Here is a 6,056-nt window from a genome sequence, read left to right on the forward strand (position 1 = left end):
CATCGGCTCCAGAGGACAAACTCCTGCGCGTGGAGCACCGCTGACTTCGCCCGGCCGCACGAGGCGTCTGGCCATGCAGGGCTCCGCATAGGACCAGGCTTGCCCTTTGCTTGGATGGCGGGTGCCAAACGAACCCTGCCCGGCACCCGCAGGCTCTGTGTTAGAGGCACGCTGTCCCCGCGCCCTTTGACACCCAGAAACAAACGGGGGTCAAATAAAATAAAAAAATTGAATTGTTGCTGGGAGGTTATTGCAATCGCCACTAGTAAAATAAAACTCGTGAAACGAAATTTATTTGATAGTCAAAAAATAACGGCTGTAATTTTCTTGTGCATCGTTTTATGGGCACCTTGTGGGGGCTCATAATAAAGAAGGAAGATTTATAAAAGGGCTGTGAGCAGAAACACAGCCAGCAACGTGACGGAGTGGCCCGAAGGCCGTGCGGCGCCGGGCGGAGGAGTTCTATAAATTGCTTTAAAAGGTTTTTATAGCAGGGACCTTAATGAGTCCTAAGAAATGAGAAAGGCCTGGCCAGCTCCGAACGCAGGCCCGGAAGACTGATCAAAGACATGCTCTCCCAAGGCAGCGCTCGCACCCGCCTGCATCGCTAGCGTGAAGCCAACTGGGGTTGTCGCCTCTCCTGGGTGGGGCAGCGCTGCCTGGCCCACAGCCTGACGGCGCAGGGCTTCTTCCCTACCAGGGCAAAATGCCCCTTCTCCCAACCCCGCTCTGTGTGCGGGGGGCAGCCGCTTTCAAAGCAGCACGCCAGGGTGGTGTCTTCCATCCATCTTCAGCCGGCGCTGGACCACGCCAGGCCTCCCCTGCGACCCCTGAAAGCAAGCGTGCGATTTCAGCAGAGGCCCCGACGAAGTGAAGCCGCTGAACCGACGGCCTGGCCGGACACAGCTTGCTGCTTTGCACAAGTGTTTCTAATTACCGAGCTGCTACCCGCCCGACTTGGAAGAGGAGGCGAGTGTGGGAATCAGCAAGGAGGTGGAAGGACAAGCCTGTGAAAGGGGCCTGGGGTCAAGGACCAGCCGCAGGAATGCGGGGTCAGCGCCTGCCCCGCTCGCTGGAGGCCACGCTCGCAGTGCTGCGTCTCCCGGCCTTGTCCCCAGGGCAGGACTTTCTGCAGCAGCTGGGCGGCAGATTGCATTGGAGGGAGGGGTGAGATGCACCAAGGCGAACGGGAGCCGTGCTGGGACAGCAGCCTGCCCTTACGTGTTGAACACTGCCTTGCACTGCTGGGTTGGTGGGGGCCTGTCTCCTCTGCCTGTGACACTAGCTGTCCATCGACCGCTGGGTCAGCCGGGAGCAGCTTTGGCCTCACCCTGTAGCCATACCTTAGCCCTTCTGCCACCAGGCCCCTCCTGCACCAGTAACTGCAGAGCCTCATTAGCACAAGCTGCAGAGCAGCAGGACCTGACGACACCCCACCAAAATGGGCCTTGAAACACAGATGGAGCTGCCGCAGGGGAAGCGCGTGGCTTGCTGACGTTGTTATACCCATCTTGAACCTTGTGCATGCTTTGTGTTAAATTGCCCTAGGGTCCAGGGGCTGGGAACAGCCTCCCTTGTGCTGCGTGGTACCAAAGGAGCTCAGAGACAGGATGGAGGGTCTCCAGGTCCAGGTTTTTACAAGTATGCACTTGCACACACATGCACTCTCGCTCTCTCAAGTGCAGTATTCACAAACTAGCAGCTTGCTGCTGAGATCTCGTAGGCGACTGCCTGGTTGAGTAGCTTTGCATCAACAGGAGGGTGACTCCGCGTGCCATTGAACCAGGGGGGTCAAGCACCACCTGTCACTGCCATGTCAGACACGTTCTGTGGACCCAGGGTAACAGCTTAGCATGAAATGCCTCATGGCGTTTGGTTCCCAGAGCTGCGGAGGGCAACCACTTGACCCACGCAGGGTCTTAAAGTCCCATGGAGGAACGCCTCCACTTCTTCACCCACCTTTCATTGCACATTTATATTAGAAGAGACAGTGATGTGCGTGCGAGAGCAGGAGTGCCCGACACTACCGGGTCTCGTCTGCAATCCCAGCTCTACCCCAGCCCCACATTGGAAAGCCTGGCGCAGAAGCCCCGGTCTCGTTGTCCAGGGCCCTCTCCCTGGAGCTGCAGCAGCCTGTACTGCTCATACATAACTTACAATCCCTCTTTCCTCATAAGTGCCGTAAACCCCCATCGGCATCGTGGGACACCCTCTCGGTGGCACACACGGGGCAGTCGTGGTGCCCGTTGCATTAGCAGCAGCATGGTGGCGGGGCTAGAGCCCTGCGTGCTACCCTGGACATTTAGCTTTGGCAGTCCGATGCATTAGCAGCCTGGATTCCTGATCAATCTGGAAGCAGTAAAAAAATCTTAGAAAGGGGAAGACTTGAAAGCGCTCTGATGTGAACTCTGAACCCTCAGCAAAATCCCTTTGAACTTGTGAAGTGAGTCGAAGTTGCAGCAGTCAAAAGACAGCCGGCGTTACCTCCGCAGCCTGTTCCCACACCCCCGACATGTGGACTGTAAAGTGCTCGGAGCGGCTGGCTCAAAGATGGATCTTCGCTCCGCCGTGTTACTTTGCTGCCCAAGTTTTCCTGAGCTTCTGTGCATGCTCCCCGAGGCGGAGGGTGAAGTGCTGCAGGGCCACGCTGCATGCGTGCCTGAAGCCGGGCACCACGGGCAGGTGGCACAACCCAGCCCTCAGTGCTGCACTACTCTGAAAGGCGCCTGTTCCCGGTGTGCTGATCTTAGCCCCGCGCCTGAGCGACAAAACCCAGCTCCTCTGCTTTGTCTGTTCTACGGCACAAAGGGCCTGTGCTCGGCAGGACGGGGATGAAGTGCCCGTCGCAGGGTTGTGCCCTGCCATGAGGAGTGTCTGTGTTCAGTGGGATGTGGATGGGAGCATTTCTGGCAATGCTCAGGGCAAGATAAGGCCGCTCCAGCCAGGCCTGAGCAGTGGGGAGCCCGACAGCTGTGCATGTTGTTGCCCCGCGCTGGACTCTTCCCAAACTGTCCACGTCCTGCTTGAAGAGCGGGGCTCAAGACACAGAGTCATAGACATTAGGGTTGGAAGGGACCACAGTAGGTCATTGAGTCCAACCCCCTGCACTGGGCAGGAAAGAGCGCGGCAGTCAGAGGACCCCAGCTAAATGCTTGTCCAGTCTCCTCTTGAAGGCCCAAAAGCAGCAGTCGCCTGAACAGGGACTTGAACCCTGGACCCTCAGATTAAAAGTCTGATGCTCTTCCAACTGAGCTACCCAGGCTCAATACACAGTAACCCAGACCGCCCTCTTTCCTCTGATATTATCAGAGGGGAACAACTCAGTGGCATGGGGTCAAATAGCTTTTTCCTGGATTTCTACACACTGGGAGCAAGTGGCATCTAACTTGACCTGGGAAGGAGACAGCAGAGAAAATCTGTTCCCTCAGTTTAGGTTCTTCCTGACATGCCCTGCCCTAGCCGGTGACCTGACAATGGGGAAGGATGTTGGAGCACCCACTAGCACGCTTACATGCTTCACACAAAACAGGTTAGGGGCAGTGCTAGGAACCTACATGTGCCGTGGGCAGACGTCCAAGCCAAACTCCCACTACACTGCAGGAGTCAGAGGCCAAGGGCGAGGGGGCAGGAACCATCTTGTCACATGTTTGTGCAGCACCTGACACAGCGGGGTCCTGAGTCAGAATGGATCATTAAGGCTCAGCAACTGCAGAGGTCCAAAGCTCAGCCTCTCCTCTCTGATGGATCAGACCAAATACAGATAGATCATTATTGCTGGAGCCCGAGTGGAAACCGCAAGCTCCCAAGCACAAAACAGAGGAGTGGACGAACAAGGGGAGAAAAGTGCTTTCCATTGGCCAAAGAAGGTTGTAATCCCCTCCAATACCCATGCACTATTCTACAGTAATAATAGCAATAAAAATAAATACATGATATGATATGCACATTATTGATAAGGACATTAGAAGAAACTATACTTCACCAAAGAATCTATGTTAATGAGAGTAATAATCATCATCCCTTGCATAATTCTTTTTCTAAGTCGACTCCAAGTTCATCAGTCATGTCCATTCACTTGTGCTCCTGGAGGGGGCTGTGAAGTATTTAAAGCCTTTAATGATACCCAGGGAAATTAATTATATCCATCCTTCCCCATTCCCCTTCAATAGGTGCTGAATCAAGCCCTTAAAATAAATAAGAAACATTTCTAACCTATCCTGGCCACTTGGGCTGAAATATGGTTAGGTGACTGACTGTATGACTATCACCAGGAGCCTACAGATTGCAGGGGGAAAGGATTACCTATCTAGAGGCAGGTAATCCTAGCCACATTTTTGGCTGAGTTGCCCTCAATTTACTGCTCCTGACACAACTCAGCAGGTGAGTCTATCAACCTCCTACTCAGGTAGAGACAGAAGCAACTCTTTGGCTAGGGACAGAAGTTACATATAAACCAGTTTAGGTGATCAGAAATTGAGCTGCAAGGCCAGGTCCCATGGGTGCTGAGCCAGAGAGGAAGGCACTGCCTACAGACTTCCTGCAGCCAGGAGAACAAGGTACCTGAGCTCAGGTATGGTGAGGAATGACACTCACTGCCACTGATGGAAACCTGCGGGTTAAATAAATGCTGTACTATGAATTCTTCACGTGCTGTGAAGGTCTTTATGAGCAACCCCTTGCATTAATGTATACCCAAGCAAAGGGGAGAGGGATGCCCATAATGACTTTGAACCTGTGGCTGAATTGAGGAATCCAGCAGCCAGCAAGAGCTTGGAGAGTTTGGGGCTGCCCTACACTTCTCCAGAGTATGAGTAAGGGTTGGGTTTTTTTGCATTACCATGGCCTGATCTGAATGCTAGTAAAACGCTCCTTTGGCTTTCCACTGCAGTGATTCTCTCAGGAAGAAACAGGTGGGCTCTCTCTGCAGCCCTGGTACACCCAGGGGGTTGCGCCCTGTCCTCCAACGACAGGGTTGGGGGACAGGCAGGTGCCGATGGAGGGGTCGGCTACCCCATCCTCTCCTCACTACAGAGCCAGGCCGAGACCGAGTGCTTAACGATATACAATTTATGACTATAATAAATACTTAAGATAAAACATGAAATAGTTACAAAAAAGCTTGGCATATATCACTACTTATAATATCCCACAATTCACGTAAACCATATAACTTACAACATATATAATAACGAATACATTGAATAAGACAGTCAAGGTTACGACATGATAAACGCATATGGGGACTCAACTTATATAACCCAAATAAGTTAATAATATTTCTTGGCCTACATATTAATACATGAAGAACATCAAAACCATATAAACTTCTTTCAAGAATACCCACAGCTATAGAGACCTTGACAACAGTCCTAGGGAGTGCACTCAGCACCTCCCTGAGGGGTTTCCCTGAAGCCCCTCCCCTTTAGGGCCCTGGGACGTGGACACGCCCCGCCCACGATGGAGGGGGGAGGCGGCAGACCCTCCTGTCCCATGCCCGCCTCCCCTGCGTGGCCCGCTTCCCCAGCAACTCACGCTTCCTCTCTGAAGCAGCCAAGGCTCGTCCCCTGGAGACCGATCCCGTGAGAGCCTCTCTCCAGCGGTGCCTGCGGCTCTCCTCGACGGCCTGGCACCCCGCACTGGGCAGCCCGGGGCTCTCTCTCTTGCAGGAGCCGAACCCTTACAGGCTCTGGTTCCCCAGTCTCACGCTGGCCATCCTCTCTTTCTCGGGCCCTGCCCAGTGCACTGGGGCTCTTTTAGTTAAAGGCGAAGCCGCACTGCAGGGCTCCAGTCACTCAGCCTAGAGCCGGGACTAACTTGAGCAGCCGTGAGCTGCTCCCAGGGCCAGCTCTCCATGTGCCGATCTGCACACCGACTGCCCAGCCGCTTGCCGGGTTTGCAGGCTCAAGCCGCCTCGAGCAGCTCCTAGAGCCTGATCCCCGTGCGCCGATTCGCACACCGCTGAAGCTCAAGCAGGGTCCCGAGGCCGGCTGTCTCTGGAGCTCCTCTCTCCTCGCCGTCTCTCTCCAGCGTGCCAAGCATGCTCCCCGTCTCTACTC

At 54.3% G+C, this 6,056-nt stretch overlaps 1 non-coding gene across 1 annotated transcript; it reads right to left on the reverse strand.

Annotated features, from left to right (window-relative positions):
- Window positions 1-3,189: 3,189 nt before the first annotated feature.
- TRNAK-UUU (transfer RNA lysine (anticodon UUU)) lies at window positions 3,190-3,262 on the reverse strand. The gene has a single exon. It is a non-coding gene; the product is annotated as a tRNA-Lys (tRNA).
- Between the last annotated feature and the right edge of the window lie 2,794 nt (window positions 3,263-6,056).

The sequence above is a fragment of the Alligator mississippiensis genome, chromosome 11 (assembly GCF_030867095.1).
Source record: "Alligator mississippiensis isolate rAllMis1 chromosome 11, rAllMis1, whole genome shotgun sequence".
Lineage (NCBI taxonomy): Eukaryota > Metazoa > Chordata > Crocodylia > Alligatoridae > Alligator > Alligator mississippiensis.